The sequence below is a fragment of the Chrysochloris asiatica genome, unplaced genomic scaffold (genome assembly GCF_000296735.1).
Source record: "Chrysochloris asiatica unplaced genomic scaffold, ChrAsi1.0 scaffold00027, whole genome shotgun sequence".
NCBI classification, from domain to species: Eukaryota; Metazoa; Chordata; class Mammalia; order Afrosoricida; family Chrysochloridae; genus Chrysochloris; species Chrysochloris asiatica.
Genome location: NW_006408545.1, coordinates 23,062,115 through 23,078,582, shown reverse-complemented (window position 1 = coordinate 23,078,582; position 16,468 = coordinate 23,062,115).

Sequence of the window (16,468 nt, the reverse complement as noted above, 5' to 3'; positions counted from 1 at the left end):
CTTTTCATAAGGGCAAAAAACCAAAACGACCTTCTCTGAGACTTTGCTTAACGCTCAATAACCGAATAATTATATTGGTGTGCTTGGGGCTTGACCTAATCATTGGTGCAGAGGTGGGGACCACATAACAACCAGGAAGAAAGAGATGAATCTTTTTTTTTTTTACTATTAAGGACAATATAAAACAGCTTTATGTTTTGTTTTGCCACATTGTGATTATGTGGTCATACCCAAGTCACAAATAAAAATCTTATTATTTACTCTGTTAGCCACCCAATTTTTCTCTCTAAATAGCAATACATCTCTAATCTATCCATTTTGCATATTGAGCATATCATTCACAGAATTAACGTTAACATGCAGAGTAGAATAAATCAAGAATAATCCAGAGAAACCTAAGAGCCTTACTGATCTGTTCCTTGAAATAGCAAGACTGACAAATTTTCTGTCTCCATGTTTGACAGATAAAGTGTTTTTATTGTAGGTAAACCAAAGCATCACTACCCTAACATCAACACCAAATACTTTGTATTCTCAACCACTTATTTCTTTTTTTATCCTTTTGCGCTTTCTTATATTTGAAGACCTTTACAAAGATGCGCACAATGGCTTGAGATGTCCTGCTTTTCTGTCTGACTTTCCCTCTTTGGCCTCTTACATGTGAATGTGAGCCCACAATCAACAGTGGTTTTATTTTATTTTTTTTCCTCTATTCAAAGTTAAAACTGACCAAAGTTATTGGCTTTTTACTTTGCTAGAACAACAATCTTCTTATGTTTACGTACTGGTTTACATTGTTATTTATGTGCAAATTGTCAAATGTAAATTAAATATAAATATTCATGCTTTACCATTGCTTGTCTAGTGTCTTGAGTGACATCTTACCCATACTGGAAGCTTGGCCTTAGAACAAATTTTGAAAGCAATTCTATGTCTCCACTCTGCTTCTCTTTCTATTTCAAGCAACCAGCAAATTAGTTCAGTCCCTCCCACTCCTACCCCCATACAAGGGCTGCACTTGTGAGTGATATGCAAGCATTGACCTGTTGTCTCACAAAACTGTGGACATTGTAAGAATTTTTTTTTTTAATTTTGAGCTATAAGGGGTGCTCTTTAAAATCATTAGCCCAAAAGTGGGGAAGATTTGTTTGCTTTTGTTGTGTTTTATTTTATTGATCAACATGGGGTGATAGGAAGGTAAGGCAGACTTGGATTAATTTCAGGAATGCTATTCTAGACTTTGGGTCATTATGTATATGTGTGGAAACCCAGCCTTCTCATGGGGGAGGGGCCTTGGGGAAACCCTGGAAATTGGATCAGTTTTGTTCAATGACCCATCACAAAGAATATGGGCTTTCGTGCTTTTGCTAGCCTTCACACCTTACTTCCCATGATAACATTTTCTTTCACATCTAAACTTGTTAAGTGCCATCAACTCATAAGGAGCTGGCACCGGGTTTCTTAGGCTGTCAACCTTTGTGGGAGGAGAAAGCCTCACATCTTTCTTCCATGGATTGATTAGCTAGTAGGATTAAACCACCAGCTTTGTAGTTCCCAGTCCAGTGCTTATCCTACAAAGCTGCTATGTTCCTAGCTAAATTTTGGAAGTAGATTTGTCACTGTGTTTAGAAGAAATGTCTAGAAAGCAGATCCTTTACCAGAATCTGGGCACTGTTGGTGTCAAACCCAAGGACCATGTAAGAATGCATTGATTCTCTAGAAACCAACCTGTCTACAGAAAAAAAAAAAAAAAGGTACAAATAAATTTGGTAGATACGAATAGGAGTTACTTCTAGAAAAGTGATAGTGCCTTCTATGAGAAGAAGATGTAAAAACCCTTTGCAAGTGGTTTTTATGTTTGCTGTTTCACCCATGACCAAGTTCATAGTGTCATGATATCTTTATGTTAAAAAACAGTGCTCCTTACATTGAACACTCAGAGCTGTCTGATATTTTTTTAATGTTTCTTCTTTAAATTCACTTAGATATCTGTGCCAAGCATTTGAAATACTGCCAACATGTAACTGAAGTTAAAAAAACCAGAATGCTATTGTCCTAACTGTGCCAAATGGCGCTGGTTGCATTCCTAAATTCTACAGAACCATTATTATAATAATTTTTCAAAATTTAGCCCAGTTAGATCCAGAGAGTCACAGTAAACTGCCACAAATCATAGTTTATTTACTTGGCAAAGAACTTGAGGGTTATAAATCTTGGGAACACTTGTGAACTTAGCTGTTTAATGAAATATTACATGAAAAGATAATGTTCACTAAACACCCAAGTCAACCAGGGGAAAATCCACACTGTTGGACTGAGGTTTTATGCAGTTGTTAGTCGGGCAAGGAAAGATGAAGACATCAATTTTCTTCAACAAAACAAAAGCTCTGTGCAGAAATGATGTATTCAGTCTCCTATAAGGCAACAAGGAGCTCTGATGGTGCTGTGGACTAAGCATTGGGCAGCTAACTCCAAGGTTGATAGTTCAAATCCACCAACAGCTCCACAGGAGAAATGAGGCTGATGGTCTGCTCCTGTAAAGATTTACAATTTTGGAAATTCTAAGGAGCAGTTCTACTCTGTCCTGTATAAGATCACTGAGTCAGAATCAACTTGATGGCAGTGTGTTTTGTAGGCTAAGCACTAGACAGCTAACTGCAAGGTTGGCACTTCAAACCCACTCCTCTGAAACCCTATACAGAGTAGCCATGAGTCAGAACCGACTCAATGACACTTAACTATAATATACAATTCCATGCCAGTTTATAGGTGCATTTCTCAAGTTTTTACTCTTTAGGGGGATGAGACCAACTTAAGACCCACAAATTAATGTAAGTGAGAGTATTCCCTCATGTGTGTGTGTGTGCTTCTTTCTTATATAATCTTTAAAAGAGATATGGGGAAAAGCCAGAACAGAGGAATTAAAATAACTAGAGGCACAGGGTAAATTTCTAATATAAAACCATCCCTCCAAGAAATATGGAATCCTGGTATGGTGCTGTGGGTTAATGCACTGAACTCAAAGTCAGTTTGAACCACAAGGTCAGCGGTCCAAGCTCACTAGCTGCTCACCACCTGGAAACTATACCAGCTTACTGTGGGTCAGAACCGACTCAGTCCTGCACCAGGATTCCACAGTCTTTTCTTCTAGACCATATTATCTTGTTTGTTGTTGTTAACAAGATAATATGGTCTAGAAAAAAAGGCTGTGGAATCCTGGTGCAGCACTTAGGATAAGCACTGGACTGCTAACCACAAGGTTGGCAGTTCAAACCCACCAGCTACTCCTTGGGAACCCTATACAGCATCGCTATAAGTCGGAACCAACTTGATGGCACACAACCACACAGAGGGTGGCAGCTTAAAGAATGAATGTCCACTGAACTGATGGTATATGGAGGGGATTATAATCAATGTAATGAAACAAGTCATATGAATGGTTGAATGTGAAACTGATGATGTGCCCTGTAAACTTTCACTCAATCCACAATAAAAACCTTAAAAAAAAAAAAATGAATGTCTAGGAGAGAAGTTAGTATGTCTCTATAACCAATCCAGGAGATGCTTGTATTCCCTTTAAGAGATCATAGAGTTCTTGATTCATGATAAGTCCATTTCATTACAGCTCTTATCAGAAGAAATCTGACCATTTTGAGCATTGTTTATCACCTTTAGAGTCCACTTTTTAAGTGGACAGCATCTAAGTGAAAAGTTTTAGGGCCCATGGATAAGTCTCCCTTCACATTATTTCTCAAGCTTCAAGTTCTCAGAATCCAGTCTCTTTGTTCAGAGTGCTGCTTAACAGCTTCTCGCTACATAAGTAAAAAGTGATTTCCATGTCAGTACAGTCTTGATCATGTAATTCAGGCAAAAACTCAGCAAGACTGAAAAATTACTTTTAGCTTGACTTTCACAAATACTCTTCATTGCCCAATTCACAGAATACTATAAACTAATAAACCCTCTCCTAGTTTGTTCTTCTTTATAGGATTGAGAAGTAGGGAATCAAAGTTGGCCACGTACAAATTTCCTTCTTTCTAAATTTAAGAAAGGTTGTATTCAACACAAACCTAAATGTAATCATCTTGTACTTTCCCACTAAATCTATCATGAAGAAAAGAGGAAGTGATAGGTAAAGGTAATTTTGGTAAGAGATTTTTCAGTGTGTTAACACAAGGATCACCCTAATGGAACTGTGGCAGTAAGTTCTCTTCATCTTTAAGTATCTGAATGATTTAGATGGATAATGGTAACCAGTTGTTCTCCATTGCAAATGAGGAATGAAATCAAATCACAGCTGAAGGGATGTTGATTTCAAAGACAAAGAGAAAGACCTATTGTTAAGGTCTGTAATCCAACATATTCCTTTCCTTGGGAAGGAATATAGTTTCCTTCCTTGAAGGACTTACAGTTTGTTTGAAAGCACAGTATGAACACTCTGGTAAGCCCTTCCTAAGTCTATAATTCAAAATTGTCACACATCTGGGAAAAAGATCAATGTAAGACTGGTAGGAGGCAGTTAAGTTTCCTTTATCTTCCTGGGTGGTGCAAATGGTTAATGTACTCATTTTGACTGTTCTAATCTATCCAACCAAGCCAACAACCAGACTCGTGGCCATTGAGTGGATTCCAGTTCATGACTACCCTAGAGGACAGTGTAAGATTGCCCCCCATAGGGTGTTTAAGGCTGTAATCCTTATGGAAGCAGATATCTTTTTCCCACAGAACAACTGTTGGGTTTGAACAATTGACCTTTTGATTAGCTGCCAAGTACTTTAATGACTATGTTGCCAGGACCCCTTTAATTTACCTGCAGGCACCTCAAAAGAAAGTTCTGGCCACTTACTTCTAAAAACAGGAGCCATTATAACATAGTTCACAAAGGCAATGTTCTACATCGTCTACAATGTTCTACATCGTCTTTTGTCAGTAGTGCCTGGGATCTTAAAAGCTCATGAGCAAACACCTAAGGTACAGCGATTGGTCTCTCCATGTGCAGAAGAAAGAAGGGTGATGAGAACTGAAGATGCTTGGAATCAGTTAGGCCAATGGACTAATGGAACATGTGAGCATCAGTCTCCATGACTCTGAGACCATAAGAACTAGAAGGTGCCCAACTGCTACTACCAACTGCTCTGAAAGGGATCACATTAGAGGATGTTGGACAGAGTAGGGAAAAAATGTAGAACAAAACTCAAAATTGTAAAAAGAAGATTGAACTTACTAGTCAGAAAGAGTCTGAATGAACCTGAGATTATGACTCTTGACCACCCTTCTGGTCTGGAATGGAACTCACCTCTCATGACCTAATTTCCAGCCAAGCAATAGATAGGTACACAAGGAGGACAACAACACTAGTGAGGTACGCTCACCATGGAATAGTCAACCATTCCAATCAAAAGGGCAACACTTATCTAAGGATAAAGTTGAGAAGGGATGGCAAGGTGTGTGGACTGGAAATTGGAACCTCAGGGAGGAAAAGGGATAACTGTTGTTTCATGAAGGGGATTGCAATCATTGAGATGAAACAAAATGTATGGCTTGTTAACACAAGGATCACCCTACCTAATGAAGCTGTAGCAGATCTCTTCATCTTAGAACGGTTTAGATAGATGATGGTAATATAAAACTGAGGATCTTTTCTGTAAACCTTCACTCAATTCACAATAAAAAGTTAAAAAAAAAAAAATTTGCCATTGACAACTTTGTGGAGTGCAGTTCTGCTCCAACACACATGGGGTTACCGTGAGTTAAAAGTGACTTCAAGACAACTAGGCTTCCTGTGGCTTATTAAGCTATGTTGTACATTTAAAAAGTAATCATATGAACAATGTGTCTGGAGAATCTATCTAATTCTGAGGAAGTGTCCATAATACTATGAAATGAAGTATGCTGAGCAAATAATACGAGAAGCTGGGTTCTATGAAGAAAAACGTGGCATCAGGATTGGAGGAAGATTCACTAACAACCTGCGATATGCAGATGATACAACCTTGCTTGCTGAAAGCGAAGAGGACTTGAAACATTTACTAACGAAGTTCAAAGAACACAACCTTCGGTATGGGTTGCATCTCAATGTCAAGAAAACAAAAATCCTCACCACTGGACCAATAAACAACATTCTTACCCACGGAGAAAAGATTAAAGTTGTCAAGGACTTCATTCTTCTTGGATCAACTATCAACACTCGCGGAAGTAGCAGTCAAGAGATCAGACGACGTATTGCATTGGGCAAATCTGCTGCACAGGAACTTTTTAAAGTGTTGAAGAGCAGAGATGTCAGCTTGAGGACTAAGGTGCGCCTGACCCAAGCCATGGTATTTTCAATAACCTCATTTGGATGCGAAAGCTGGACAGTGAATAAGGAAGACTGTAGAAGAATTGATGCCTTTGAGTTGTGGTGTTGGAGGAGAATACTAAAAGTGCCATGGACTGCCAAAAGAACCAATAGGTCTATTTTGGAAGAAATGCAGCCAGAGTGCTCCTTGGAGGCCAGGATGGCTAAGCTTCGTCTCTCATACTTTGGACATATTGTCAGGAGGAAACAGTCGCTGGAGAAGGATGTCATGCTGGGTAAGATGGAGGGTCAGAGAAAAAGAGGAAGACCCCCAACGAGATGGATCAGCCAGGTGGCATCCTTGATGATGTCAAGTGTGGCAGTGGTGGTGGGGTTGGCCCAGGATTGGACATTGTTTCGTTCTGCTGTGCATGGGGTCGCTATGAGTCGGTTCTGATTCGATGGCACCTGACAACAACAACAACAACATCTTTTTGAAAACGTTTGCAAAGCTATCATATATTTGATTCCAAATTTCCCAGGAATTCTGAAAGGCGGTGGAAAATTATACATGGTACCACTCTCACATTGTATCTGATATTCTAAAAAAAGCAAACTCCAAGGCCTTTCAATACAGTTATTACTTGGGAAGAAAAGGAGTCATCTCCACTTTCTTTTTTTCCATCAGAACTACTTCCCTTGAGTAGTACTTTCCATCTACATAGGCAAAGGAAGTGAGAGACACCCTTGTCCCCTCCCATGTGACCCTCTCTTGCCTCCCCAGTTTTAGTATAAGCAATTGACAGGGATTAGTTTTGAGACTAACCAACTAAGGATTATTAACGGAGTGACTGCACCTCCTTCAATGGCTTCCAGGTTGAGTAGTATCTAAGGTATGGTAGGTAGGGCACATGTTTTGGCCGCCACTTGAGTGGAGGCACCAAGGAGATGTTTCTATCAGCCATGGCCGTTTCCATTGCCAGCTGTGAGAGATCAGCTAATTGCCATAGGCATTATTTACCTAGATAGTCTCTGATCCCCAAACCAGAGCTTGAAAGCACACTCAACAAAGGAACTGAAATCATGAACGCCTGCTCTCCTGGAAAGAGTAATGAACCTGGAAAGAGTCTGAAAGCTTGGTGCAAGTCTTGGTTCAACCCCTAGTTAACTGTGTGCTCCGAGAAAGTCCTGGAACCTCCCCGGCCCTGAGTTTTCGGATTCATAAAGCAAAGGACAACCTGGGTTGTCTTCCAGATCATTTGGAAGTCTCGCATCTCTTAATACGCTTTGTTGTTGTCACATGCTGGCAAGTGGATTCCAACGCATAGCAACCCGATGTATAACAGAACAAAACACTGCCAGGTCTGCTCCATCTTCAATCGTTGCTCTATTTGAGCCCATTGTTGTAGCCACTGTGTCAGTCCATCGCATTGAAAGGCTTCCTCTTCTCGACCCCCACCCCCTCCAACCTTCTTAATATGCTAAGATTCCATATTTCTTTTATTTCCTTTTTGTTTGTTTTCTTTGGAACTCTGACTTTTGCTATAGGCAGATATTTGTAATTTAGAGAGCAGATGTCAGAGAATATGGAAATGAGAGGCAGGCCTGTATGGAAACAACTATTGTGGCTTCTTTTGGCAAAAAGAGAGTGGGCTTGTTCAAGGGTTCTGCTAATTTGTGAGAACCATGAACTTTCTCCAGGAATTAATATGCTCATCTGAAAGGAATCAAGATTCTTTTAATGGAAATAATGGGTTGTGCTTAAATCGAACTTCTGCTGGAATAAAATTCCATGAATTCTAGGATGTTTAATTTAGTGGGTTTTGTTTCTTTCTTTTTTTTTTTTAAGTAAAGGTATACTCGTGAGACAACTGAAAAACCTTTAGGCTTGTTGCCACAAAAAGGAAAGGGGGACCAAAATGCTGGTAGTTAGAGGAATAGATTAATAATAATAACTAAGAACCAAAGAAGATGTTGAAAGAAGCATTTCAGTTAGCAAAGCAAAACAATCAGGGCCTCAATACTGTTTTAACGGTTCAAGGTTTAAAAAAGGGAGTAAAGAAAAATTAAACAGAAAGAGGGAGGAGGAGAGAGAGAAAGGTTAAGCCAAGACAGAAACTGTGAACACATAGATGTGAAAGGAGTTGAAAATAAGTGAAAAGTGAAAAATTGCTTTATGAATAAACCGTTAAAAAAATAGTGAGTGAAAAAGCAATGATGCTTCCAGTTATTACTGAATCACGAGCTCGTGGAAGCCAGAGTCTGACCCGAGCGGCAACTCCGTGCTTAACCTACATTGCAGCAGTTGGTGCATCGCCGTTCCTGTGGGCGGCCTCTGCTTTCTACTTGAGTGTTTGGTTTCAAAGTGATTACCCTCTATCACAGACACATGTGGGCTATCTTACCACCTTACACCCAAAAAAACATGACTTGGTCATCTCTTCAACCTGCTGGCATTATACGGCAGGTGATACACTCCAGAGGATGAAAAAAACACAGAAAAACCAAGCAGTGAGGGTGAGGGCAAAGTAAGCAAACCTTAGAGTTAAGAAGCAGAAGCCGGAAAGTTCATGAGCCCTGAACTCATGGGGCCATGGCCTGCCACTGCCTTTTTCTGAAAACGAAAATGATCTGCTTCAAGATGGTTGCAGAACCTTGTGTGCAGGAGTCCAAAATCCCTGATTTTGTATTCTATGCCCCCTGTCATTCCCTGGTAGCTCTCTGGCCCTGCTCTTCCAGCTGAGAGCTGACAGAATATTCTCAGGTTACCACAGATTGGCTCAGGTCTGGCAAACCAAATGCCAGTCATAGAAGCTCTCCACAAACTTGAGGAAGTGCAGGGATCACGAGGAAGTGGACCAGTTCTACCAGTGTGGCCCCACCCTCGGAGCATCCAGGAAGAAAAGTGATGGAATGGAAGTGCTCAGGGACTGTCCAGAGGATAGGCAAAACCATCATGAAGCTGAGCTTGCCCCAAGTGGGACAAGCCATTTCCAAAGTTGTAGGTCTGTTTCTTGTCTTATTCCAAACATAGAGCTGATTGCCCAGTTGCCATCCAGTGGACTCATGTGTGTCACATGTCTGGCATCATGTGAAGTAGCACTGTACTTCATAGGGTTTGTAATGGTTGATTTTTTGGAAGTTGATTACCAAGTCTTTCATCTGAGGTGCCTGTGGGTAGATTCAAGCTTCCAGGCTTGTGTGTGTGTTAACTGTCTGCACCACCCAAGGACTTAAGTGTAGAACACACACTTCTCTATCTAAACTGCTCTCCTCAGCTATGTTTGCTTATTTGTTTTAACAGAAAGGACATGGGCATTGATGGTCACAAACTCTAAGAGAATTATCTCAGATGTGCTTTCCAGCATTTTATTGGTAAACATTAGCCCTCACTGAGTATACCGTCCTCTCTGTAGCAGGCTCCAGGGAAGCAGGCCCCCTTCTGGGCTAGGGAAACCAGTCCAGGAGAACAGTTGACCCAGGTGACCTAAGGAGCAAATAACCCATGTTCACAGTTGACTGTACACTCAAAGAATGAACAGCAATTTTAATGAATCCATTTCATTTTTAATAACCAGGGTAAGCCCATAGTTCATATATCTGGCCAATGGGGTTGAAGTCTTCCTCAAAGCCCCACGCAAATCTTGATATCCACTCTTGCTATTGCTGCAAAAAGTACCAGGCCTTGTGCAAGTGGGCAGGTTTAAGGCAATGTACTTCCCTCCTTGAGTGTTTTCAGGAAAGACGGTTTGAGTATCATCATCCTAGAAATGGTAAAATTAGGGCACAGGAGATCAAGGGAGATGCCCAAGCCACCCAGCAAGTTCATACTGGAACTGGAAACCAAATTCCAGCTTCCTGACTCTGCTTCCTACGTTAGCAGATTAGACAATGCTCCTATTGCCGAGCTGGGTAGGGCCCAAAGGAGCCACTGATGTTGTTTATACTTATGGCAGGCTTGCCAAAACAGCAGTTTTATAGCATTAAATTACTGTCTTTTGCCTGGTCAGAAGCTTGACTCTTAACTAGTTCTGCAGACATTTCAATAAAGAAAGGAGGAGATGGGGAGTCTTGGAGAACCCCGGCCTTCTGTGGCCCATCATTATTTTGAATCCACCCCAGTTCTAACTCCTCACACCATCTGTGTCTCTAAAGCTGAGCTCATTCCACATGCCTCCTCATTGAAAGGTTCTCATCACTCTGGGGGTGGCCAGTTCCCTGTGAAGTGCCAGATTGAGGTGGCATTTCCGTGTGCTTTAGCAGAAAGGTAGGTGTCAGGCTTCAGCGGTTCTGTGTCAGCCACAGGTCAACAGTGCACCAAAAAGGAAACTGAGGAACAGAGCTAGCCCCATCTCCTCAAAGAAGTCCTCAGATACTGGGAGGCAGCTAAAGGACACAATGGTCCTCAGACAGAAGGCATTGGGTGAATGTAAAAATTCCTACACTCTTTTGGATAAATGATTTCATTCCACTTTAAAGCACAAAGGGCGTGTGTTTTCTACAAAGGAGAGGAAATGTATAAGCGGACATATTTTCTGCTTCAAGTGCATGTAAAAAAAAAAAAGTTGTTGCTTCTGAGTTTAAGGAGGTATGCTCTCTGTTTTAAATACTGCCCATATATAGTTAACCAATATACCTGGAAGCAGAGATGAAAGTTGAGAAAGAGCCATCTGTTCTATCTCCCCCCACCCCCACCCCAAGGCAATGTAATCCCAACAGGCATGATTCTCCTAAGCAGTATCTGAAGACTTTCAGTATGCCCACCTGTTATACAGCTTTTGCAACCAACAGAAACCCTAGAAGATTTATAGTTGTATTGCTTCAAATTGGTAGTTTTTGTCTTTTCTAGTCTTGACCTACACGTGGATTCCAGACTGAAAATTACATTACCCAAAGCCAACCATTCAGCCCATCTCAGATAGGTTACAGCTGTTTCAACCCTCCCTCCAACTTCAATGTAATGGTATAATATATTATTGCTCATCTGTAGTCTGAAGAATTATATACTCTTAGAGGATTGGCTGGGGAAAAAAAAATAAAAAAGAAAGAAAAGGAAGGAAGCTTCCAAGACTGGCTGTATAATTTAGAAATAAGTGCAATGTCTCTTAAATTTAGACCTGAATCTTGTTCCAATCAGAGGAATGAGAGTTTGAAAGTGCTAGACTGGAAGTGAACATTTGCTCTCAATCCCATCTCTGTGGACTCTGCTAAGGTCCATTGCAAAGATAGGCTTCTCCAAAAGATGAGGCATGTCTTTCTGAAAGACTGAAAAAAAAAAAGAGGCTGAGTAGAGCTGGGGCTCGAAGTACACTCACTTCCTTCCGTACTTGGGCTTTTCTCCCTCCTAAGGGCTGTTTGAAAGTTTTTCCTGTTCTTCTAACTGAGTAGAAACCACATCACGCTTTTTGTCACTGTCTTTGCTTACCACTGGAGACCCTGGTGGTTAGAGAGGGAAAGTCCCTTCTGATAGTGCAAATGGGGGTAGAAGGTGTTGGGGGCCAGGATAGGGGGTTTGCTGGAAATGGGGGGTAGGAGAGATCGTTAAACGTGTGTCTCTGGTCAAGATGACATACTTGTCCTGGCTGGACGGTCGATCCTCAGAGCAGCAGAGCCTACTGATTTGGTAATCCACTATGCCCCTGATCATCTTGGAGCAATGGGAAAAATATTTAAACAAAGGAAAGAACACTCACTTGGAGAAGTTGTACTAGATGGTGGATTGAAAGGAAAAGGAGTTGGAACATTGCTGGATATCTGGTTTGACATTTCTTGATCCTGCTACTAATCAGGAGTGCTTTTCTTGGTTAAGTCTGTAAACATGATTTCCATATGGCCGCCTGTATTGAGTTCACTCACCAGCCAACTTGTTCAGGGAGAAGTTCAGATTCACTTTGCCATGAATATTCATCACTTGCTATGGATCATGTTCACAAATGCATGTCCTCAGCACTTCAACGAGGCTTCAGCAGTTTATGGAGTTGTTATTTGCACCACCAAACCAGTCAGGAATGAAAATAACAATCAACTTCTTAAATGTTTACAAGCCTCCTGGGCTATTGCACATGTAATTTAGAGCTGCCATCTTGTCTCCCTTCTCTCTCTCTCAGTGGAATGGAATGTCCTCTCCAGCAACCTGGTGGCATTAGAATCATGGGGTGGGGGGGGAAGGAGGGAAGGCCCCTTGACTCAAATTTCCCACTCAAGCCTTGGTTGAGGTCCTCTTTGGCAACAACGACACTTCTTCATACAAGTCACTCTTAAACAAATCCTCCCTGCAGGTTGTCCTTGGAACCAGAGCAGGAGGCAGGTAAGTACTCTCACCCAATCATCACAATCAATTTGTCATTCCCTGAAATAGAGTCGTCCCTCCAGTCTGTCCAGTTCCCGCCCCCGTGCTCTTGGTCGGTGGGGATGGAGAGGACGGCCCAATCGCCTTTAAGCAGTGCCACATTCCAGGGCGAGTGGTTCCTCCACATTCACCGCACACTTGGGCGTGTTATGCCTCGTGCCTGCAGCCACCCTTGAAGTGTTGTTGTTACACAACAGTCATGAACTCTGGAATGTCTCTGGTCATTTACAGCATGACTGTGTCACTCCATAAATGACACTGTCAAGCTTCAAGGCCCAGAATGAGGTTGACTTGTTTTTCAAAAGGCCATTTTCTGTGGTCCAGAACAAAGCTTCTAGGCTTTTATGATGTACTTTTTACATTGAGACTCCTAAGAGAACAGAAAGATGAGAGAAATAAAATGCAGGAATAGATTGTAAATCACACTCCAATAGTCCTACAAATCCTTGAAAAGCATTGAACAATTTGACCATGCCATTTGCAGTTGAGAAGCTTTCTAGAAATTAGCAGGACACTTCATAGAGCAACTCTTTATTACCTCTCACTCTTGGCTTGACATTTTCCTTCTTTGGTTCATTTCCTTCATGAGATAAATGAAGAGAACAAAAGATGAACATTCCAAAGAGCATATGATTCGTGAGTCACGTCTATTTTTTCTCTATAGTGTTCATTTGAAATGGCATTGTTCCAATAGAAGAAACAGAAAGTAAAAATGCACCTTAAATCTTGATTTTGGTGTGGCTGTAATGCATTAATAATTATGAAAATAATGCCTCTCATTTGTTTTATACTCTATAAGTTATTAGGCTCTGTCCTAATAATTATCTCATTTTACCCTCTCAAATATCCTTTGAGGTAGGTTTTACTACCCTCATTTTACATACAAGGAAACAGAAGCCCAGAGAGATTAAATAAATGAGTTAAATACAGGGAAAAAAACCTTAGCCCAGTGAACATTGTAAGTACTCTCTCAATAGTGGTGGTGGTGGTTACGTGCCGTGGAGTCAGTTCCGACTCATAGCCATGCTGTACAGAGTTTCTGAGGCTTTAAATCTTTACAGGAACAGAAAGCTTCATATTTATCCTGTGGAACAGCTGGTAGTTTCTAACTGCTTACCTTTCAGTTGGCAGCCTGATTCCTAACCCACTAGGTTATCAGTGTTCCTTCTACCAATAGTAACTAGTCTTAAACAAATTCTTTATTGTTATAAAACTGATGCTCCCTAGAGATCTAATGGTTCAGATTCGGTGCTCTCACCTCTGTGACCCAGATTTAATTCCTGGTCAGAGAAGCCTTTTGTGGACTCCTGGTGTGGTGTTGTAGGATCAGCACTGGACTGCAAACCACAAAGTCGTCAGTTCAAACTTACCAGCTGCTTCTTGGAGACCCTATCCACGTTCACTATGAGTCAGAATCGACTTGGTGGTATACAACAACAGCTCTGTCTAGGACCTTGGCCTTTCTATACAATGGCCACTACTCTCCACCTCAGCGCAGCACCTTAGTCCACAAAATACACCAAGCTTTGAAGATAGATCAGTTTTAAAACATATTCTGGAACCTACACTTTACTACATATTAGTTATAGAATTAGAGCGTTTCTGAGGACTCCACTGGACTGCTAACCACAAGGTCAGTAGTCCAAATGCACCAGCCTGTATACAGGGTTACTATGAGTCTGAACTGACTCAACAGCACTTAGCAAGACAACAACAGCATTAACTGTAAAGTACATGGTCACATGTTCTTTTGACCCATTTCCTCCAGGGGAAAAAATGTGTAAATGATCCTCCCTACTCTAATTTTTAATCCTTTTATCAGATAAGTTGATCCAATATATGAATCCTAAGATCCCTTCATATATTTGTCTCAGGTGTCAGCTTTTCCATGCTAATAACGAAAGAAAAATCCAGCCCATGTACTTACTCATTTACCCATTCATTCAATGAACTTTCATTGCCTATCTAGTATGCTTCAAATACTCATTTGGGGGCAGCCTGCGGGTGAGGGTCATGTATGAATAAGACTGGACCCTGCTCTCAAAGAGTTTCTTGCCCCCGGGGTGAGAGTGCTGTGTACAATTTGATTAGTATTAGTGGCTTCTTTTAGATAAGTTATTTCTGTTTTCTGCTAATAGGGATCAAATTGAATTAGAAATGCTAATATCCAGATTTCATTTTGTAGCATTTCATTTTACCAGCATTTTGAGTACCCCTCATTTATAAATCATCTTTGGCTCAAAGTAAGAATAGTGTATATCAGGGGCTATATTTGGATTTTGATGTTTAATAGAAATTCCATATTTTACTTCCTGGGGTCATGCTAGAACAGAATGTCAACAAAAAACATTGCTACATCTAGCCATGCCTTCACATTCCAATTGGAAATCTAAGTTGTTCCAAATTGGTGATAGTTTAAGAGTAGGCAGTCAGTTGATGAAATAGAACTACAATTATCCTGTTTATGTAGACTATCAGAAAAATGAGTTTCTAGGTAAGACCATAACCAAAAGAAGCTCTAAGTGTTAGAGTTTTTAGCATTAGAACAAATGCTTTATACTGAAATGTCCTAAGTTTTAGTGTCAGCCACCCAAGTATCTTAGAAAGATGTGTAAAATCATGTCAATTTTAAAAGAATGCACTCCAGTAGTGTGGGGGAGGGAAAGATATGTTGGTGCCACAAAATGCAAAGAATACTATACTGGGGTAACAGTTGGGAGGCAGGTCATCAAGATACCTGGGTTTCTTCCTGGTTTGACCAGCTAGGTGACTTTAGCAAGACAAGCCACCATTCTAGCTCTGTTTCCACATCTGTAAAATATCACAGTTAACCCAGCCGATCTCTAAGTTCATTTCTACACATCAATGAATGTAAAAAGTTGTTGCTCATTTATATAAAGTTGTAGTAACATTAAAAGTTTTCATTGAAGCATCAGCTAATGGTGCTTCCTTCTTTAGCCATTCTGCACAGCACCGTGTTATGGTCAGGGTGACAAAAGAAAGCAGGGGGGAGATATCCTGCAGCTCTTGGTTCACAGCTTTGGAAGGTATTGATGACTCAGCATGTGGCTCTCTGCCCTGTGGGTCAGGGCGGTAGATGCCCAGGTGGGCCTTGTTATGAGGGAGCTGCCAGCCCTTTGGGGTGAGGCAGGAACTTGAAAATGTGGACCATTTATAACCATTCAGATTCCAGGACACTTTACTCAAGCTTAGGAGTGTCATCCTCCATCCCCTCATCAAACTGCAACCTTGGATAATTAGGCTCCTCAAATTATTCTTGCATTTCAATGCTGTGTGGTATTCATGCTTCCTATTACATGGTGTTGTGTTGTTTCCTTGTTGTTTTTCAACCCATAAATCTGATGAAAAGCTCTTATTGATTGAGGAGTGGAAAAAGAGGGGAATCAGATATTCTCCTTAGTCCCAATGTTGAGTCTTCAGATTACTAAAGAGAAAAGAGAAAAATAAAAAACACTCTTCCCGGGAGACCTGGTGTGTCACTGTGGGATAAAGCACTGAATCACAAGGTCTGTTTGAACCACAAGTTTGGGTTGGTAGTTAAAACTTACCAGCTGCTCCTTGGATACCCTATACAGGATGGCTGTGAGTTGGAAACAACTTGAAGGCACTTAACAATAACAACAACATACTCTTTCTAAGCCCTGGTGTGGCCAATGTAGGATAAGCAATGAACTGGTAATGACAAGGTATATGGCTCAAACCCACTAGCTACTCATGGGAACCCTATACAGAGTTGCTAAGAGCCAGAACCAAATCAATGGCACTTAACAACAACAACAACAGACTTTGTTGTTGGAATGTTTGTTGTTGTTGTTGTTGTT